The following is a 22626-nucleotide window of genomic DNA, read 5'->3' as shown; positions in this document are numbered from 1 at the left end:
GAAAGGCTGGATCCTAATACATGCATTTTTTTAGATGTGTGTATATGGACAAGTAGCTTTCCAAAGTTATTTTGTAGGGATAGTGCAATTTTGTACATAAAAATAAGGAAAGCAAGTCCCTGGGCACATGAGAACATCCTCCTTTGTTGAGCTGGTGGGTCTAAACCAGGAGCGATTAGTACCCATTAATCTAAACAATGGGAATGAGAAAAATATACTTATTAGTAATGGAATTAGTTGTTGTGGGAAGGCAGGGTGGTCTGCTGGGCTAAAAACAGGAATGAAGGAAAGCCTCCCACAGGTAATTAAGAATGAAGTTACACATGAGGGAGGCCATTATATCTGGCTTGCATAGCACCAGCAATCTGGACCTCTGTGTTAGCATTGAATACTCAACTAGGAGCCCTGCCTTCCCCTGGGAAGGAGAATTGGCCAGAATTGGCTGGTGAGCATGACAAAAACAAGTCCAAGCAGGGGGAGACAGGTGATTTAGGCCAAGGCTTGTACATTAAGACTCTTGGGTTGGCCATAATCCATTTGGTCTGAGAATCAGAGATGTGGTTAAGAAACAATTTGTAATGAGGAATAGATAAAACCACTGTGGTTGTAATTGTTCGAGAATGTTCCTTAGATTTCGCTCTCCCTATAATTGCCCTGACTTAATGTTTCTAAACACATGGATAGCTATTTGTGTGGTTTCTGCAGTATAGAACTAGAGTGAGTAATTTTCAGACAAAGCCAAGACAGTCAGTGGGGAGACACTGGTAACAGAGTTTTGATACCCCTTCTGTCAGCCCTGTAGATCTAGGACTTTGAAGACAAGAAGAAGACGGTTCAAGGGCTAGGCAACTTTTAGAGAGAAAATATTAGCAAATAGCAGGAACTGGGCAAAGAAAAGAGTGGACCTCTCAGTAACAGTACGCTCTCTCTTGCCCATCCCATACTCTGCTCAAATGTGAAACTCCCAGAGTATATTATTAAGTATTAGTAATGTATTTGTTTCATTGACATTCTAGTGAATCCATGAGTATCAATGATACTCATCAGTAATGAGTAATGATACTCAATCAGTAATGGACATTAGAATTGATAACCGCTGTGTGTTTATAAAACTGTTAGAAATAGGACAAATTTTTTAAAAAAAGGAAGATTGCTGTGGGGTGAGTGTAAAAAGATGAAAACTATTTGATTGTTGTAAGGTCATAATACTGAGAAAAAGGCAGAGGCAGCGGTTCAGGTTAATTCCTTATTCTTAGACCTGCCTTCAGTTTGGAAGGAGGAATTCTTCTGCCTGGGTTCTCAGTATTGGATTCAAAGCTCAAATAACCCCAATGTCATGGAGAGTATACATTTCCCTAACCTTGTCTTCTGTGCTCCCAGGGCCTTCACCTGGGAGAAGGGGATTGCGAAGGAACAGCAGGATGGTTCATTTTATGTGTCTGTTTGACCGGGCCATGGGTCATCTTTTTGTTGTTAATTATGAAAGATCTTTGCTGAATCCAAGGTTATAAAGATTTTCTACTTGTTTTATTTCTAGAAGGTTTACAGTTTTAGCATTTATATTCAGTCTAGGATTCATTTTGAGTTTAGTTTTATATAAGGTGTGAGGTATTGGTTAAAGTTCTTTTTTGGATGTGTATCATCCAATTATTTCTGCACCTTTTGTTGAAAAATATTCTTTCTCTACTGAATTGCCCTTGCGTTTTCATTGCAAATTAGTTGTTTGTGTACATGGAAATCTATTTTTGAACTATCTATTGTTTCTCTATTTTTCCATTTGTTCTCTATTTTTCTGTCAATGCCACATTATCTTGATTACTGTAGCATTAAAATAAGTCTTGAAATTGGGAAGTGTTAGTTTTTTAACATTGCTTTCAGATTTATTTTTGTTATTATGGTTCTTAGCCTTTCCTTTTGTATTTTAGGATCAAATTGTCAAGATCTTCAGAAAAACTGCTGTGATAATTGAGATTTTTTTGAACCTACAGATTAAGTTGAGGAGAATCACTATCTTAACAATATTGAATCTTCTGACTCATGAATATGGAATATTTTCCCATTTATTTAAATTTTCTTTACTTTTACTCATCAATGCTTTGTAGTTTTCAATATATAGATCTTGTGCCTCTTTTGCCAGATTTGTCCCTACAAATCTCATGTTTTCAATGGCATTATAAATGGTATTGGTTTTGTTTATATCAACTTCTGATTTATTTATTGCTAGCATGAAGAAATACTATTGATTTTCTATATTTATTGAATATCTTGTAACCTTGTCAAATACAATTAGTTATACTAGTTTTTATTAAACTATTTTTAGTTTTAATCATTTTTATTAGTTTATTAATAGTTTTTATTAGTTCTAATAGTGTATGTGTGTGTGTATGTGTCTGTGTGTATTTCATCAGATTTTCTATATAGATGATCATATCATATATGAATAAAGATCATCTTACTTCTTTCTTTCCAATCTAGATGCTGTTCATTTGTTTTTCTTACTTGATTGCACTGGCAATATGATACAATGTTATTGGAAATGATAAACGCAGATATCCTTGCCTTATTCCTGATCTTGAGGAGAAAGCATTCGATATTTCACCATTAAGTATGAATATTGGATTTTTATTTTATTTTATTTTATTTTTAATTTTATTTATTTATTTGACAGAGAGAGAAATCACAAGTAGGCAGGGCAGCAGGCAGAGAGAGAGAGGGGGAAGCAGCCTCCCTGCTGAGCAGAGAGCCCGATGCGGGGCTCCATCCCAGGAGCCTGAGATCATGACCTGATCCGAAGGCAGAGGCTTTAACCCACTGAGCCACCCAGGTGCCCTGAATATTGGATTTTTAAATGCTATTTCTGAAACAACATACTTTTATTTATTTTTTAGTTTGTTAATATCATGAATTACAGTAACTTATTTTTAAATGTTATACCAACCTTTCATTCCTGGAATAAATCTCACTTATTCATGTTATATTATTCTGTTAGTATATTATTTGTATAAATTTTCTACAACTTTGCTTAGAATTTTTTCATCAATATTTGTTAGGAATATCAGTCTGTAGTTTTCTGTAATGTCTGTGTTTAGTTTTGGTATCAAGGTCAGGTTCATAGAATGAGTTAGAAAGCAATACATGCTTTGTAATTGTATGGAAGAGTTTGTGTAGAATCCAAATTATTTCTTTATTAAAGTTTTAGCAGAATTCACCAATAAAGCCACCTGAGTCTGAGGTTTCTATATGATAAGGTCTTTAACTTCATGCTCAATTTTTTTCTTTTTTAAAGATTTTATTTATTTGATAGAGAGAGAGAGATCACAAGTAGGCAGAGAGGCAGGCAGAGGGGGAGGGGGAAGCAGGCTCCCTGCCTGCTTCCTCCCTGCAGATCAGAGAGCCTGATGCGGGGCTTGATTCCAGGACCCCATGATCATGACCTGAGCCAAAGGCAGAAGCCTAACCCGCTGAGTCACCCAAGTGCCCCCATGCTCAATTTTTAAATAGATATAGGGTCAACCATGCTATTTCTCCTTATTTGATCTTTGGTAATTGTGGTTTGTTTTGTTTTGTTTTGTTTTAGAGGGCAGGGAGGGACAGAAGGAGAGAGAGAGAATCTTAAGCAGTCTTCATGCCCAGTGTAGAGCCCAAGTTGTGGATTTCACAACCCTGAGATCATGACCTGAGCTGAAATCAAGAGTCAGACACTTTACCAACAGAGCCATGAGGGTGCCCCAGTAATTGTGTATTTTAAGAAATATGTCCATTTTGTCTAAGAATCAAATTTATTGTTATAAAGTTATTAATAACATAGTATATAGTATGTATATTTATATATGTAATATAATACAATTATTAATAATATGATTCTATAGCAATAAATTTGATTCTTAAACTTTCTTATTATCTTCCTAATTTGAATATAAGCTGTAATAATGGTCATTTCTCTTTTTTCTTTGTTTTTTTTTTTTAATTAACATATGATGTATTATTAGTCCTAGGGATACAGGTCTGTGAATCACTAGACTTACACACTTCACAGCACTCACCATAGCACATACCCTCCCCAATGTCCATAGCCCAACCACCCTCTAATGGTCATTTCTCTTATTCCTGATTTGTTTTCATTATTAGTTTGGCTAGAGGTTTATTAATTTTGTTGGTCTTCTGAAAACATTAGCTTTATTATTTTGTTGGTTTTCTCTATTGAGTTTTTGTGTGTTCTGTTTTATTAATGATCTTTCTGCTTTTCATTATTTTTCTTTCTTTCTTATTATTTATGCTTACTTTAGTTTTACCTCACTTTTTTTTCTAGTGTCTTAGGGTGAAAGCTGAAGTTTTGATTTATTTCAACCTTCTTTTTTTCTAATATATATGTTTGGTTCTGTAAAATTTCCTCCATGTACTACTTTAGCACAATCCCACAAATACTGATATGTCATGTTTTTATTTCATTCAATTCAAAACACTCTCTAACTTCCCTTTGATTTCTTCTTTGATCCATTGATTGTTAGAAGTGTGTTATTTGTTTCCAAATATTTGGAGGATTTTCCAGATATCTTTCTGTTACTGAATTCTGGTTTAATTTTATCATGGTCAGAAAACATATATTTTAAAAAATTTTTTTAAAAAGTTTATTTATTTATTTGACAGAGAGAGATCACAAGTAGAAAGAGAGGCAGGCAGAGAGAGAGAGGGGGAAGCAGGCTCCCTGCTGAGCAGAGAGCCTGTTGTGGAACTGGATCCCAGGACCCTGGGATCATGACCTGAGCCAAATGCAGAGGCTTTAACCTTCTGAGCCTCCCAGGCACCCCCAGAAAACACATTTTGTATACATTGAATCCTTTTAATTTACTGGGTCTTATTTTATGGCCCCGTGTATGGTCTATCTTGGTAAATAATCTTGGTCTATCTTTGTAAATAAATCTTTTCACTTGAAAAGAATGAATTCTGTTGTTGGATGAAGTATTCTATGAATGTCAATTAGGTCAAGTTGGCTGATACTTTTATCGGTCCAAGTCTTCTGTATCCTTACTGATTTCTGTGTACTTGTTACTGAAAGAATACTTTTAAAAATCTTTTATTAAATCTATGAATTTGTGTATTTTTTATTTTAGATATCTCAGTTTTTAATTCCTGTATTTTGAAGCTCTATTTTTGGCTGCATGAACTTTGGAGTTGTATGTTTTCTCTATGAATTGAACTTGATCTTTATTCTTATCAAGTGCCCTTTATTCATGGTCACATACTTGGTTCTGAAATCTCCTTTGTCTGGTATTAATATACACACTTCATATTTCTTTCGATTCAGGTAACATGGTATATCTGTTTCTAACCTTTTACCTTTAACTTTTTTTATATATATTTTATGTACTTCATATGTTTATTAGGATGTTTTTAGTAGGCAGTGTTTAGTAGGCTCTTACTTTCTATGTAATCTGACAGACAATCTCTTCCTTTCATTTGGTGCATTTAGGTCACCTCTTCTTAATGTGATTTTTGATATGGCAAAGGTTAAGTTCATTATTTTTGCTTTGTTTTTCCATTTTTATAATCTATTCCTTGTTCCTCTGTTCCTTTTTTTCTGCCTTTTTCGAATTATTGAGATTTTTATGATTCTGTTTTATCTTTTAGCTATAATTCTTGTTTTGTTATTTTAGAAGTTTCCTTGGTTTATAGTATACATCTTATCACAATCAACCTTCAAGTGATATTATGCCATTTCACATATAGTATAAAAACCTTACATTAATACACTGTTAAACAGCACATGGGTTAGGAATGCCACCTTCGCCATGCAGTCAAAAATCTGCATATAACTTTTGACTCCCCAAGAACTTAACTACTCAGAGTCTTCTGTTGACCATAAGCCTTACCAATGACATAATCAATTAACACATATTTTGTATGTATTTGTATTATATATCATACTCTTACAATAAATTAAGTTAGAGAAAAGAAAAATGTTAAGAAAATCATAAGGAAGAGCAAACACATTTACAGTACTGTACTGTATTTATTAAAAAAACATGTATAAGTAGAACTATGCAGTTCAAGGGTTAACTGCAATTCTTCTCTTCTTGGTTTTTATGCTTTGGTTGTCATCTATTTTATTTCTGTATGTTATACAACATTTTTATAATCTTTTGTTAAAAAGTCAATTATCTTCTCCCTTTTGGGGGGATGGGGCCGAGAGAATCTTAAGCAAGGCTCCATAGCCAGTATAAAGCCCAAGCAAGAATCAGTCTCACAACTCTGAGATCAATACCTGAGCTAAAATCAAGAGTTGGATGCTCAACTGACTGAGCTACCCAGGTATCCCTAAAAGTCGATTATCTTCTGAAGAGACTTAAAGTATGAGGAAACAATTCTTACATATTTATCATTGTCTTTACCATTTCCATTGCTCTTTCTTTGTGTAGATACATATTTCTACCTGGAATACCTTACCTTCTGCCTGGAGGATTTCCTTTAGTATTTCATATATTGAGGGTCTGCTACAGATTAATTCTTTCAGCTTCTGTATGTCTGGAAATATTTTTTATTTTTCCTTGACTTTTGGAAGATGATGTTGCTGGATATAGAAATATAGACTGCCATTTTCTTTCAGTGCTTTAAAGATGTGTCTCTACTGTCCCCCCATAGTATGCTTTAGTGAGACATCTGCTCTCATCTTCATCTTTGTGCTTTCCCATGTAATGTGTTGTTTTCCCCCCCACATAGTTAAAAAATTTTTTCTCTTTATCACTTGGTTTGAGTAACTTAAATATTATGTGTCTTAGTGTAGTTTTCTTTATATTTTTATACTTAGAGTTTATTGACCATCTTGGATCTGTGGGTTTATAAAGTTTTCATATTTGAGGAAACTTTAACCATTACTCATTCCAGTATTTTCTTCTACATATTTTGTCTCTCTCTTTTCCTTCAATAAATCAAATTAAACATATATTAGATAGCTTGCTTGAAATTGTCCCAAGTTCACTGAATCACTGTTTATTTTAAAAAATGTTTTTCTCTTTGTTTTATTAAAGTTTTTTTTTTTTCTATTGCTATGTCTTCACTAATCTCTTCTGCAGTGTCTAATCTGCCATTAATCTCATCCAGTAATTTTTCAACTCAACATTGTAATTTTAACCTCTGGAAGTTTGATTTGGGACTTTAAAAATATCTTCCTTTTTCTACTTACTTTTTTTAAAAAAAAATGGGAGATACTGTTATAATAGCCATTTTAATGTCCTTGTCTGCTATTTTTTTTTTTTTAAGTTCAGCTTTTTTTGAACATGTTACAGATGAGGCTTAGTCAAAAAGACCCAAGCTCATGTCATCATCAGCCTCCTTTTCTTTGCTTTCACTTTCTTCTCCTCTACTGGGGCAACAGTGGTGGAGGGAGCAGGACCTCCTACTGGTGGAGCACCACCTGTTGGAGTAGGTCTACCAGCCACTGTGTTGCAAAAGAGACTCCTGATGTTGACATTGACCAGAGCCTTTGCAAACAAACCTGGCCACAAATGTTCAACATTTACACCCACTACTTTAATAAGGGCATTGATCTTATCCTTTGTGACCATCACCTCATCATCCTGCAAGATACAGGTTCCAGACCACCTTGGTGTGGGTGACTGCTGAGTGGGCCTTGCCAGGTGTGGTGCTGGCTGCCACAGGATGAAGTGAGAGCCTCACCCCAATACAACTTTAGCTTCTTCAGAAGGGTTTGTGTGCTACCTTTAACATCCTCATCAATTTTGGCTTTGTTTTGGTTGATTTTTCTCCTATCATGGGTCATTTTTTGGCTTTTATGCATGCCTGGTCTTTTTTTTTTTTAAGATTTTATTTATTTAAGAGAGAGAGAGAGAGAGTTTATGTGTGTGCACAAATGAGAAAGAGAGAGCATGAATGGGGGGTGCAGAAGGAAAGGGAGAAGCAGACTCCCCGAGGAGCAAGGAGCATGATGCAGGGCTCTGGGATCACGACTGCAGGGGAAGCCGATGCTCAACTGACTGAGCCACCCAGGCGCCCCGCCTGATCATTTTTTTATTGAATGATGATCTTGTAAATTTTACCTTGTTGGGTGCTGGATACTTTTGTGTACCTCTAATTATTTTTGAACTCCGTTATAGGACACAGATAAGTTACTTGATAACCATTTGAATTTTGCTTTTTAGACATGTTAGGTAGTACCAGTGTATTATTCGCTCTAGGACTAACTATTTTTTACTACAGAGACAAAAAACCTTCTGGATGCTTTATCTAATGCATGAATTATGAATTATGAGGTTCCCAGGCTGACTGGTGAGACCAGACTTATAGATACAAGGTACTGATACTTCTGATAGTTCCAAGTGGTTCTTTCCTGGGCTCTGGGTAGCTTTTCATGTGCATGTACTGATTGTTACTTTTCCAAATACTCAAGGAGAATCCTTTTCAGAGAGTGCTCTCTCTGTAACTTTTTCTTCTCAAGCATGTAAATTATGACTACCTTGGTGTCTCAAAACTCTCAGCTCTTTTCCCTCAACTTTGAGAGTCTGCTGGAATCCACCTGCATTCTCCTTATCTATACCTCAGCCTGGAAACTCTGAGGCAGTAAGCTAGGGCAATCTTAGGACTCACTTCATTTGTGTTTCTAGAAATCATTATCCTTTGTTGGCTAATACTCAGTGTCTTAAATAACTTTGTTTTATATATTTTGTCCATTTTCCTAAGTTGTTTCAGATGGGAAGATAAATTAAATCCCAGCTATTTAATTTTGTCCAGAAGCATAAGTTCTATACAGACTTTTATTTGAATGTAGCCACTATTATTTTGAGTTTTTGACTCTTGAAGAGGATTTGCCAATTTCTTGATACTATGTTAGTGGACTCTTCTCACTTGTTATTCTGTCGTGGTTCCACTTCCTTTTTGTGAGTTGAGCATGTCCTATATTGAAGTGAAATACAGCAGAAGTTTCTCTATTCCAACTATAGAAGAGAAGAAAGAACACATTTAAGGAAGATAAGAACAATTGCCCCTTTGGTCCATCCAACAGAATCTTCTATTCAAAGCAATGTCCTTAGTTTGTGTCTCCCACATGTTTCTGAGGGAAGCTAGTGTTTATCCTTGAATGAGGGTTGAAAGGGGCCAGGGTTGGAAAGGAAATGTGTGGAAGAAAGTTGAGGATATTCTGACAAGATTCCTCTGGTTTTATTTTTCATCCCTGTGGGAAGGATGTTAGAAATGCTGGCTTCTCCACATGAGAGACTGTTTCAAAAGCTATGGGAAATGGTCATGAATAGATTATCCAGATATACTTATGTGATAGATACATGAAATCATTACTTGATATTCTTAGCATGTTTTAGAAAGGGATTTGTAAGGCCAAAAAGATGATAAAATGGATGTCCTAAATATGTCATGAGCATAATATTGAAAAAGTATCTTTTTCCCACAGAACACAGTTCTTATCTCTGTAGTCAATATTTGATGCATGTTCATTGCTATTTCCTCGTATTCAGTCAGGGAGGGAAAAGGTGGATTCATCTCTAAGTGATTGATCATCACAGCTTTACTCTGTAGCAGTAGTAAAAAGATGAATTATGGGAGCATGTACACTTTAAATAACAATTCTGACTACTAAGAGGTCTCCCAATGAAGTCAGAAGGATAGGAGTTGAGTTTTTAGAAGCATGGATGTTTCTTCGGGAGTGTTGAGGGTAATTGATACACCTTGCAAAAAATAGAAATACTGTTAGTTCTTCTAAAAAAACTAAATAGGGGGTTGTAATGTAAACTACTATTTGCCTTTTATAAGGAATCCCAATTAAAAAGTCCATTTTAGTTTGTGTGTGTGTGTGTGTGTGTGTGTGTGTGTGTGTTTATTGACTGAATTGGAAATTTTATGTAGTATTCAATAAGTGGAGAGATTCGAATAAAAATGTATAGATTGTGATTAAAGATAAATAAGAAAAACAAAGTGCCTTGGCAGAAAAAAGACTTGGAGGAGGAATCTACCAAAGCCACAGCAGTTTCTCATAAGAAGCATTTGCCAGGGTCAATATTAACATATCCTTGCTCTATATGATGTGCTGAGCTAGGAGGTAACTCAAGAAACACAGACATTCTTGCTGTCAAAAGACTCCAGCCTAATTGGAGATATTGGACACAGCCTTAAGGAGATAAGCAGTCTCAAGTATGAACCCGTGGAATTCTGGGAAGGTATAATTAAAGGAATTATATAGTGTTTGTATTCTTACTATTGCTCAAAATGTTGAATATTAACTGGGTCTACCAACAACTATTTATTGAGCTACCACTATGTGTAAGTTATGTCCTGGTGCTGGTGACACAGCACTTAGGAAAACGCTGACCGGCTCTCATGAAATTTAATGCTGGTGGAATTAATTGAACAGCTAGGAGTTTCTATGCTAAAGGCAGAATCAAGCAGAATATATTTTGGAAAAAGAGTAGAACAAAATATACTTCAAAAAATACTCTATTTCATGAATAGGATCTTGATATAGCATCTGATCATAGTTGATATTTATATATGAGATAACTTTATGTACATCAAGTCCCTTTCTGTGAAAATGGAGGTTCAAATTATGTTGTTTAGTTAAGGTGAGGACAGCTTGGAATCACATCCAGATCTATTGATTCCAATGCCTGTGCTCTTCTCAGGACAGTCTGCTGCTTCTCTTATTGGAATCTTGCATTATTGGGTCATTTTCCATGGATGCATCAGCCAGTTCAACTTCAGTTCTGTTCACCATCCTTACGTAAGAGTCCTCTTCCTCAGGCCCCTTCAGAAAAGATACCACAGATCTTAAAAGTTGCAGTCTCCTTGCACTGTGAGCCAAAGAGTAGAAGACAAGAGACTGAGGAAAAACAGGAGAAAGATAACTGAAGCACATCCCCAAATCATCGAAAGAACAAGGCCCTCACTTCCTCTTCCACGATGTGACTGATTGCAGGCAAGGAGTGCTGAGAGAACTTGGCCTTGGCTCATTTGGCCTGGAAAGCCCTCCAGGGTCGGTTTGGATGATTCATCAGGAAATGAAGCTCCCTCCTGCCAGCGGTTTGTGGAGCCGTGGGGGATGATTGGACTCTTGCCGATCACTTCCAGAATGGGAGAAGTTACTGTGCTCATATTAAAAACTCAAATGTAGGGCACAGGCTGGGGAATATTTTAAGCTTGCTATCTATCCAGAGTGCTTATGATATAGACTTGATTTAATTGCCCTCATGCCTGCTTAGGATATATTTAAGCATGCATAAAACTTTCACAAGGGTGGGTTGATGTCTTCCCAAAAGCTAGTGAGGAGTTTTCAGTGGCAGACTAGACTCTGGGGCTCTGGGAGGAGGGTAGGAGGGGCTCCGTGGTGGAATGCTGGGGGTCCTTTCAGTTTGGAAGTGTCCATGTCCCTGTAGCCTAGCTCCATTCTTGGGGGCTGCAGGGTATCGTTCAAGACGCCATGCTTCAAAGCACCCAGGAGGCTCCTCAAACTGAAAGGAGTCCCATGACCAGTAGGAAGCTCTTTAAGAAACTGTAAACGTGTGACCTTGAGGGAAAGGTGCACTTTCATGAAGAGAAAAAAGCCCCCATGGTAACTGGCAGGATATTGAAACCAGAAGAGTCTGACAGTGGCATCAAGCTGCGCTGTAAATCCCAGACATTCACAAGCCCCAGGCTGTAGAATCTCTCCCAAGTTTTGCTTTGTTTCCCGTCAATGGTGTTAACAGCTCTGCCAATGTTCAGCAATTGTGTGAGGAGGACAATACTCGAAGAGAAAAATCAGTACAGTATTGTTTTATTTTTATGCCATATCCAGACAGAAAGATCTCATCTATTCATTGTAATACATTTGTCATTTTTGTCTGAATAAATGCAAGGCTATGAGAAAATGCTGATACCACTTGTCAGAGAAAACTATTTACAATTGTCCCTCCCTTCTTTCTTTGGGCATTTTCATTATAATCTTTTCAGCTTCACAGAGAGATGAACAAAACTCGTGCACTGAGTATAAAGCGGATGGCTGAGCTGCATTGATTATGACCTTCACTTTTAAGGTTAACTGTGGAGAGGAAAAAACCCCACAAAACTGTTGACATCAGGTGTTTGGTTACTGTTTTCTGAAAGAGGTACTTTGTTCTTTTCTCTCATTTCATTTCAATGCCCTGGGTCCTGTATGAAGACCCAGTGCATTTGTTCATTCATTCACTCATTCAAGACTTCTGAGTGTCCACGATCATCAAGACATGGATTAATCCCTGGAGATACTGTGGTTAACACAACTCCTGATGTTTAGAGACTGGGGAGCCTAGGGAGGGAGATGACTCCATAAGGAAAGAAGAAATCCTACCAGCAAATCACCCAAAAAGGGAAGAAGATTAGTCCATGATGGGTGACTCATTTATCTATTTATTTATTTGTGGGGATGAGAGGAGAGGACAAGAGCACACATTGGTGGGGGGCACAGAGGGAGAAGCAGACTCCCAGCTGAGTAGGGAGTCCATTGTGTGGCTCCATCCTAGGATCCTGAGATCATGACCTGAGCCAAAGACAGATGTTTAGCTGACAGAGCCACCCATGATGGGTGATGTTAAAGAAATACTTGCCATCTGAGACTTACTCTTGGATAAAATAAACACTAAACACCCCAATCAGGGTCTTTCAAAGCAGGCTCTAGTCCTCTCTATCAGTATATTTATTATATACTCTGCACCAAGTGTCCAGTGAGCTGAAAATACATCTCTGACTTTTGACTTTCTATTTCCAGTCAAAATACACTTATTTTTGTAAGTTTAGGGTGAGTCACTTTGAATGGAATGTTTGAGGGGCAAAAAATCAAATAATATTAACTCCTTTTCATTTAATTTTGCTGAACACCTTTTGTTCTTTCTTTCTTCTTTCCTTAGAATAAAGAAAACCAATGTCTTTAATAAACAACAGGTCTTGGACACCCTAAAAATAGCTCTTGAAACATCAGGTTATTTTTTTTCCTTGTGGGCTTAATACTGATTTTATTTCCATATTTTTCTCTGATATCTTTGTCTTCAACATTAGGAACTTAAGTCCTTTGTGTGGTTTTTGACACAAATCCCTACTACTCCAGCCTTAGCTGAACTTTAGTTGTTTGTGAAAAACCTTAAGAATTTTTTCCACCTACTCACATTATGTCTTTTTTTCTTCAGTTATTTTGTTATATATGGGTATCCTGTCTACTACCACCTATATATTTTATTTAAAGTGACATATTCTTTCTCTCTTTTCTTTCTCCTTCCCTTCCTTCCTCCCTCCCTCCCTATTCTTACACTCATCTATTTTAAAAAGAAACTTCATATGACTACCATAAATGAAATAAAATTTTTGCTTATAATAAGTAAAGGTAATGGCAAAAAACAAATAAAAGGTAGACGGATATTCCTAAATTCTATCCAGGTACTGTTGGAAGGTTCAGAGTCTTTTCTGTCTGTTAACAAAGATGATTAGCCCCTGATAGGTGATGTGAAAGAAAGACTTGAACCACCTGAAACTTACTCTTGGGTAAAAGAAGAAAGATTAAAAATAAGGTAACTCATTTCTCAGGATGTGATTCAGGGTATTGAATGCCATGTTTGGGTATCTCCTAAGGTCGTCTCCTAAACCTGTAGGGACATTTCATAGGGCCACAATATGGACACACTCCAGGCTCTGGTGGGCCTTCCCCATCTCTAAGGGGGTTCTTTCATAAATAGAGGCAGCAGCATTTTCTATTTCTGTCCCCCAAGATCTACAATAATTGACTTCACTCAACTATTCAGAGATATGAGGTAATTTAAGGAATTCATGTATCTTCTCAACAGCCGTTAGCACCTGCAGCCTGTGACACCTGTCACCACCTTTCCATGCATGCTTCCTGTCTTCATTACTCGTCTCTTTAATTAACAGTTTAATTCTTAAAAATAAACTTTACAGTATGTGGTTATGACTGATTGTTTCCAGTCAGCACAACAGAAGGGCAAGAACACTAGATCATGGCCGAGCTCCCTCCAGTCATATCCCTGCCTGGTAATGGTGACAACAGGAAGTCATTCGTCAGGGCTAGGTTTCTCCCATTTCATCTAGAAATGCAAATATCTTATTTTTAATAGAGAGAAAGATGAGCTGAGAAGATGATGATGGATCCGGGGTGCCACCATGGGCCAGCCAAAGCTTTTAAATGTGACATTTTTCAAATCATGGGAGAAGAGAAGAGCAGAGGGAGGAAGAGGAGAGAATATCAAACTACACTTAAAAACAGCAGGCCAGGCTGCTGTGTTTGCACCTCCCATTTCCCCCTGAGTCCAGGAGCAAATCTGACATTTTTCTCCAGGTCTATCCATCCCATGATATTGTCACGCTGCAGAGAAATTGACTCTGAATCAGAAAAGATTGTTTGTTGACAGTGAAAGGAAGTAGTCCATTCCTTTCTTCTTACAAATTCATCATGTGGTATCTTTACAGAGGGATTTTCTATTTCAGGAAAATAGTAAGTGCAGAGAAGGAAATTGCTAAGGATGACCTGGGTCAAGAAAGAGAAAGACTATCCAGGTATGTGCTAGTAAAATATGGGGACAGGTTCGGCAAGGAATATGCTCAGTTTTAATAGATGATGCAGTGCAGGTGATTCTCAGTAAGTGTGTTCATGGCACTAAACTGGGGGTTTGGACCATAGTTTAAAAAAATAGAATCATTTAATACAATGTATTTTCCTAAAGAAAAAATACTTTGAGAAATGTGAATGGGGAAAGAAAGAAGTGAGGAGTTGGGCTAATATTTGCAGTAATCTTTCTTTTTCCTTACAGAATAAATATTCCTGTGGCTAGAGCGCTATCCTTCTAAGTGTCTCAGTTGTCTTTTTCTTTTTCCAGGATTCTTGTACTAAAACATTAAAAACAAACAAGCAAACAAAAGATGAAAAATTACTATGGGAGCTCCTGAGAGTAATCAAAGGAGAATATTTTAGCAATTGATCTCATCCAACCATTTGCCATATTGTATCTGTTCCTAATTTGCAAACAGCCAAACCACTGTGGGAGCTGATTCTTAACAGTTCTACATAGTCTGCAGACTAACCAAGCTGAGGAGGATCAAGGAAGATGGATAACCCGTTATAGTAAACCTTCATTTCTAGAAAGGGGTGGGGGCTGCTGTTAAATTGTCTACTGATTTTTTGTTTTAAGATGCTATGCAAAGCTTTTGGTCAGAAAAACAGCCTCTAGCAAGCAATGCATTTTACATAAAAGAAACCTTCCCAGGAAGGATGGCTATGAATTTAATTATAAGCTCTTCTCTTTGCATAAATTTGGTTGAGTCTAAATAAGACTTGAAACATGGAACAATGTCCATGGAGTACAATTCACCAATTGTTACTTTTAATTATATTCACATGCATAATTCATAAATACACTGCCTGGACAAGAGGAAAGAAAAGATAAGAAGGAACAAAAGAGATGAATTTTCCATCAAACAATTACTATATAAATAGACAACATATTTAATACATTAGTTAGCAAAGTGATTCTTTGTTCTTGCCAGTCTGGGCCTTAAAAATGTTAAAGAATCCCCAAACATAGCATTGTTACATTTTTCTAATGTCTCTCTTAAATGAAAGAACTAGGGATTGTCATTCTTTATTAAAAAAAAAAGCAAAAACAACAACAACAAAAAACTCTCCGCCAAGTATGGCAATATAGGTATGGTTGACATAGCATACTATTATAATATATACTATTGCAATAGATTCTAGTGAGGCTCCTTAATATAGAAATGTTTAAGAATGACATTATTTCCTCATTGAGGGAGAACCTTTTCTCGTGCTAGGTTTGTCATCTCATGTTGCTGCTAAGTATGTGGTTGGTTGAATCTTCCTAGTAGTATATGCCTCTTACTGGAAAAGAAAGAACTGTACAAACAGGTGTGAATCCATTCATTGCCAGAGAGTCCAAACTATTTTCTCAACAATACAACTTATATGAAAGCATTTGATATAATAGATTCAATGATAGTCCCATTCCTGGAATGCAAAGATTAAATAAAATATTGCTTTGCAAAATTATATGCTCTATACAGAATAAAAGCTTTGTACTTAAGGATAAATGTGCATTCTTATCGCAGATTCTCCTTTATGTAGAAACAACATCTTTTGGTTCATGGCTCACGTTTCAGAAAGTACCAGTCTTCCATGACCAGTCAGAACCATCAAGAGCAAGACAAGGAGTCAGGCACATAGTAACCAAAATGTCAGTTGTGTATTCAGTAGAGCTGTTGAGATCTTGGTTCGGGTATGTGACAACACTGTGCTGTCTCATGCTGAATTTCAAAATTAGACCACTCCCCCAGCTCACCAGCTCATCTACTCTGTTGAACTGAGGTCGGGGAGCAGAACAAAATGCGTAGTTTGCAGACATGGTGTTAGAAAAGGGAAGAGGAGGGCACCAAGCCACACATGCTCAGATCCTTCTCCCAAACTTTCCAGTTAGATTCATCACTCTTCCTACTCTGGGGACGGGGTGGTGGTGACAGATAAGACAGAGCAATGTTCTAATAGAATGCCCTTCCACACAGAGCCAATAGTCAAGTATCTACAGTGAAAGGCTAATATTCCTGCCTTAGGTGTGGTTCAAATTTTAAGTATCTTACCTGCTTCCATGCGGAAGGAAACAATATATGCATGGAATAATCTTCAAGTAGAAAAAAGAATATTTAACCCCAGTTATCTGATGCAAATCTGAATTTAAAATATAAACCAGTCTATATGTCACAGCCATGAAAGGAAACTTTCTGCATAGATTTTTTTCGTTTTGATTTTTGCTTTTTAGGATCAGAATTTCGTGCTTAATCTTATTCTACTGTAAAATGGTGATATTAATTGTATGTATCTCACAAGATTGTGTCAAGTATTAAATGGAGTTATACAAATTAGTGTTTTCAAGAGTGTCTGGCATATTGAAAGTACTCAGGAAATGTCAGCGGCTATTGTCATTCCCGTCATTACCGTCACCACCACCACGGCTGCCGCCAGCACCCCCATCCTCATCATTATCATCATCACCATCATCATTTTGCAGTGCAGGTGAAAACCTGTGAATAAGTGACAAAGACTTGATGACAGGTCCATTGGAGAGCCGCTTCCTTTCGTTATTGGCCAAGAAGCAATTAAGGGCCCATGGCATGTCTACGATGGTTCTGAGAAGGGAGTATGACACGCAGTAAGTGCAAGGGGTGACATCTATCTGTTCGAAGTTTATAGTTTACGTGATCGTGTAGTTCAGGCAATGCTCAACATGGTTCAGAAAACAGAACCTTACGTGGTTCAAGGATCCAGGACATTTTCACGGAAGCAAGCTTTCCGTCTGACCTTGAACATGATGCAAGTTGTATCCTGGAAGGATCTGCATGAGCAAAATCAAGAGTTTAGTAGAGAGGAGGGGTGCCTAGGGCTTAGCGAGGGGAGCGGATTGATAGGACAATGTTGGCCTTAACCCCTGCAGAGAATTCCAAAACGGAAATTTACCCTGGAGGATCTGAGGGGGAAGATGTTTGCTGCATTTTTTCACTCCTACCGTCCTTACTTGAGGTTCCTTTAGTTCAGCCCCTGAGTCTCCACTGTGTCCTGAGCATGGTTCTGTCTCCCAGTCCAAGCCGTCATTCATCTTCTTCCCTTGGCCCACTCCCTTCCCTTTCATTCTGTTCTTTGAAATTTGATTTGTTTTTTAAGGCCTGACCTTGTTTTTTATTTGCTTGCTTTTTTTTTTTTTTTTAATTATCCCTTCAGTAAAACTTTAGAAGCATCCTGTGTTATACAGACATTACTCTCTCTCCTAAACTCATACACTTATCTTCTATAATATTATCTGAAAGTAGGTGATATAAGGCAGTGTGGATACTGGTACATGAGATCTGAGTTCTGGGCCATACTATCTGTCCATCTATGTGGCCACAGATAACAGACTTAGTCTTTCTGGGCCTCAGTTTCCTTGACAGCAAAACGAATGGTTTGGTTTGATTGATCGCTCATGGCTTAATTTTGCCCTAAGATTTTTCTGTTACCTTTTCCATGTGATCGTATTCAGTTTTATGATAAATCTATCTTATTTTCTCCTTGGGAATTTTAAGCCCATGGAGAGCAGGGATTCTGATGCAGCCCCATTACCTAACCTGGTGACTTGAGATTGAAATCATTCACTAAATATTTGGTGAAATTCACTGCTACATATTCCTACCTGTCTGCTTCTGTGATCCTCATCTCCCTACCCCTCCCACCATGCCCCCAGATGTCTTCAATCTCTGGTCTCCGCATTATCCAGAAGTATCTCATATTGCCTCTTCATGGGCACTGGAGTTTGTGTTTCATAAATGATGAGAATGAATCTGAATCAGCTATAACAAAAGCAAGCATTAGGACAAGGGGCTTCAAGGATGAGTCTATCGTTTGCAGTCATTCAGCAAGTATGACACAACTCTGTGGAGCACTGCAAAGAAAAAGCAATCTCCTCCAATCTAAATAAGACCTCAAAAGGCCACCTATCACAGCTGATGTATTTATTTCCATGGTGTTTCCACATGGGGCACTGCCTTACCCTTTGGGCACCAAACACTGCCAGAGTTTCAGAGAGTTTTGTTTTTAATGCTATATCCTTTTTATGCCAATTAGAGATAATCTCCTTGGGCTCTTAAGTAATTTGTCTGTGTAATCTCAGGCACACTGAAAAGTGTCACAAATCCTTTGTTGATTGGAAGACATAGTGGAAACTCCTCAGGCACAGTTAGAAATTAGTCAAAACTTTTAAGTCAGTGTGATGTCTTCCCCCACACCCTCGTCTCTTATCAAATAAAGAAATCTTCCTGCACAAATTAATGCACAAATTAATTTGAAACAGGTTCATGGGGACATTTCTTTGAGCTTGCAAAACACACACACACACACGTTCACACGTGTGCACACACGCACATATTGCCCACATTTGAACAAACTTAATGAACCTAGAAATTAGGAATTTTCCCCAAGGAAACAAAATACTTTAGTTGAATTTGAGAGAGGTTTTCATTTTCTTATGGTATTTAGAAAAATTAATAGCTGATAGTTTATTAAGAACTTTACTTCCTTGGGCTGCAAACTTCTGTAGCATGAGCAGACCAGAATGGCTTAATTAATTACTGAGTGATTATAATAATTATATATTTTTAACTCATGTTTATTTATTATTTTAAAGTACCTAAAAATGCTCGTATTGCTATTTAAAGAGTAGCCCTCACATAGAAGAATGTAATTTTATGTTAACAAGTTATTATTTTTAACCATCTTCAAAAGGCCAGTTTGATTAGCCTTGTGCATAAGAGAAAGGGAGTGGGCTATGATCTTAAGTGACAACCACTCCATGTCAAAGAGCTTTCCCTTGCTTCCTAGAAACCATTTGTCCTAGAACACACAGTTTTGGCAGATTTGTTTGAGTTGAAGTTCTTGATTCAAATGTTTTTTTTTTTTTTAAGATTTTATTTATTTGTCAGAGAGAGAGCGCGAGCGAAAGCGAGCACAGGCAGACAGAGTGGAAGGCAGAGTCAGAGGGAGAAGCAGGCTCCCTGCGGAGCAAGTTCTTGATTCAAAATGTGAATTTAACTTACCTTTGAGTCCTGAACTGATGTATGTCACCACTGAAGATTCCATTTCCAACAGCACCAAACAGAATTCATGAACGAATGTCCCACTTTGATTAATTTGGCATTCCTTTGCATTTTATGGGAGTATATTCCCCTCCATCACTCTTTTGTAAATATATAAAACTAATGCTTCTATGAATGCAAGATGCATATTACTTCTTATTTATTCCAATTCGGCTTTATTTATATTTATTCCTTTAATAAATACTAATTGAGAACTTTTATATGGAATACACTAACAATATAAAGTAGGCATTCAAAGACATACCAAAATGGAAAGTCAAAAATATCATTCAGCTTTCCCTTTTCTCTATCTGTACACACACACACACACACACACAGACACACACAAACACACACACATTAACCAAGGAGGCTCTCTAATCATCATGAATGTTATCTTTTCTTTTCTTCTGCTTCTCTTGCATTTTTAATTTTTTTGTATTCATATATTCATCCTTGTTCTCATATTGCAAAATTGTGGGCTTGACTGAAGAGCTATTAGAACTAATTACAGTTTAGTAAAAAAATTAATAGATAAAACATAATAGCTTTCTGATATACCAGACATAACTCATTTTGAAAATGGAAAGATCAGATTCCATTCACAAGAGCAAAAACATAAAAATACTTAGAAAAATATTTTGAAAAGAAGAGTATGGGAACTTTTAAATTTTATTAAGAAAATGATAGAATTTCACTGAGGGACTTAAACAAATAAACATAGAGACATATTTCCAGGTGGAAAGACTGAATATTTTAAGCATATAAAATGTGTCCAAATGTAATTATAGAATGGTCACAATTCCTATTCATTGTATGGGGATGTATTTGACTGGTGTAGGAACTTGACAACATGATCTATATATTCACCTCTTTCAGAAAAAAAGACTAGAAACACACCAATATCTTTACAATGACACTCTCCCAAAACTTTTAAGTCTCAAATTTCCTGATGGAAACATGTTTTTCTGCAATCTGATGTTTTTCTGATTACAAAAGCATGTTTTTGGCCGCGATGGAATGTAATAATCTACATAGCTTTCCAGATTTTAAATTTCTGTAACCGTGGTATGATATAATGAAGGGTCGGAGTATCTTGGTCAGCATTATAGATGGGATACTGGACGTGTGGCCTCCTGAAGAATGTGCAAAATGATTTAGGGAGAATGCATAGGGAAAACAAATATTTTCAGATGAACCTATGAAAGAATGCACATTAGCAAAGGACAACAGGAGTCGATAAGGGCAGGGGAGGGACGTAAATCATGACTCCAGGAGATATGCAGTGACACGCATCAGGAGGCAGAATTTGTTACTCTTTTTCCAGACTAATTCACATAGGCTATTCTCTGGACAATCCTGGTGAAGTAGGTGCCAAATATTGGAAGGGGTATCAGATCATCTTCCGCACATGCCGCTATTTCTTGCAGAAGGGAGGACATGTAGGCAGATGGTGGGTTGATTGTGTGGGGACTGTGACTGTGTGTGTGGGCGGATGGTGTGGAAGAAGAGGTGAGTATTTGTCTATCTTTATCTGGAGGACCTTTAATCATGAGGGGATATTCAGGCAGGACGATTTGAGATGATCATACCTGCAACAGTTTGTTCCATATACAGACAGTGCTTTGATTCTTTTTGATCTCAAATGTCATAAAAAAAAAAGAATGTACCTAGGTAATAAAAAATTCAGGAGCAATTAATTATAGAGAGAAAAATGGTCTGTTCTAGGATGTTCCACTCAAGAGAGCAGATCACTAATATTATTTTGAAAGACAACAAAATGAACCAACTTCTCTTTCCAAACAAACTAAACAAAACCAATTTCACTCCTGAGCTGAGATGCTAACTGATGGCTCCTGTGTGAAGGTAAAGCCATACCAACAGTGATGTCGCTTCTGAGAAGCGAAGCTCAAAATAGAAACACTCCCAGAACTTCAGAGGTCTCCATTCCAAGCGATCTCCTCGAATAGTTCATGCATGAATTTGCAGGCCAGCTGAAAGAGTAAGAAATCATGTTCATTTCTTTCTTTTCAGGGCTCCCAGAAGACCACTCGCTTTTATGTAATGCAAGAACACTGCCGTTTGGGGTGGGAAGTCTTCACAGCTCAAACAGGCTGGCTCTTTGGGATTTGTAGCACTGTTTTAGATTTCGGCTTCCTGCTTCACATTTCTGCTTTGGTTTCCTGATGTTTCACCATCACACCAAATGGCTTTTCAGAACAGAGTTCTGTTTAAGCACTTTCTTTTATTAAATGTGGTGCTTTTAGCATGGCTGGATTACATTACATAAAACTATGTTGGCAAATTAATTACCGAGCATCATCTTGTCATGGCAAACTTATATGTGCACACATACAAATGTCATAAATCATTGGTGTGGAGTAAATGCATTGCTATAAAACGTGTACTTCTACAGTTATAGGAGTTATAATTACTTTGTCATCATAAGACCTCTGAGGTCTACCCAATAGCACCACAGCTGTCTGGACAGCCAAAAAAAAAAAAAAAAAAAATCAGGGAATCAAACAGTTGTGTTGGTACACACAAAACAAAAAGATCAGGTTGAATTATTCGCTACCCACTATCTCAAACCTATCAGGTCCTTTGTTACCATATAGAATTAACAGAGAGCTGAGGTCAGAGTCTTTTTGCTTTAAACTTTCCTGGGTGCTTTAAGCTTTCCTGGTATCATGTTTTATAAAAGGTTTATTTACTTATTTGGGAGAGAGAGAGTGTGCACGCAGGGGGAGAGCGAGCAGTGAAAGGTGGAGCAGACTCTGAACTGAGCATGGAATGTGATGCAGGACTCAACATCATGACCCTGAGATCACAACCTGAGCTGAAACCAAGAGTCAGACACTTAACCAACAATGCCACCTAGGCGCTCCTCATTTTTTTTTTTTAAGAAAATAATTTTTTGAACTTCTAATCCCTGCCCAAATAACGTTATGGTTTTAATACTTACTTTAAAATACTTTG

Source organism: Mustela nivalis, assembly GCF_964662115.1.
Source record: "Mustela nivalis genome assembly, chromosome: 11".
In the NCBI taxonomy this organism is placed as follows: Eukaryota; Metazoa; Chordata; class Mammalia; order Carnivora; family Mustelidae; genus Mustela; species Mustela nivalis.
This window is presented reverse-complemented; position numbering follows the sequence as displayed.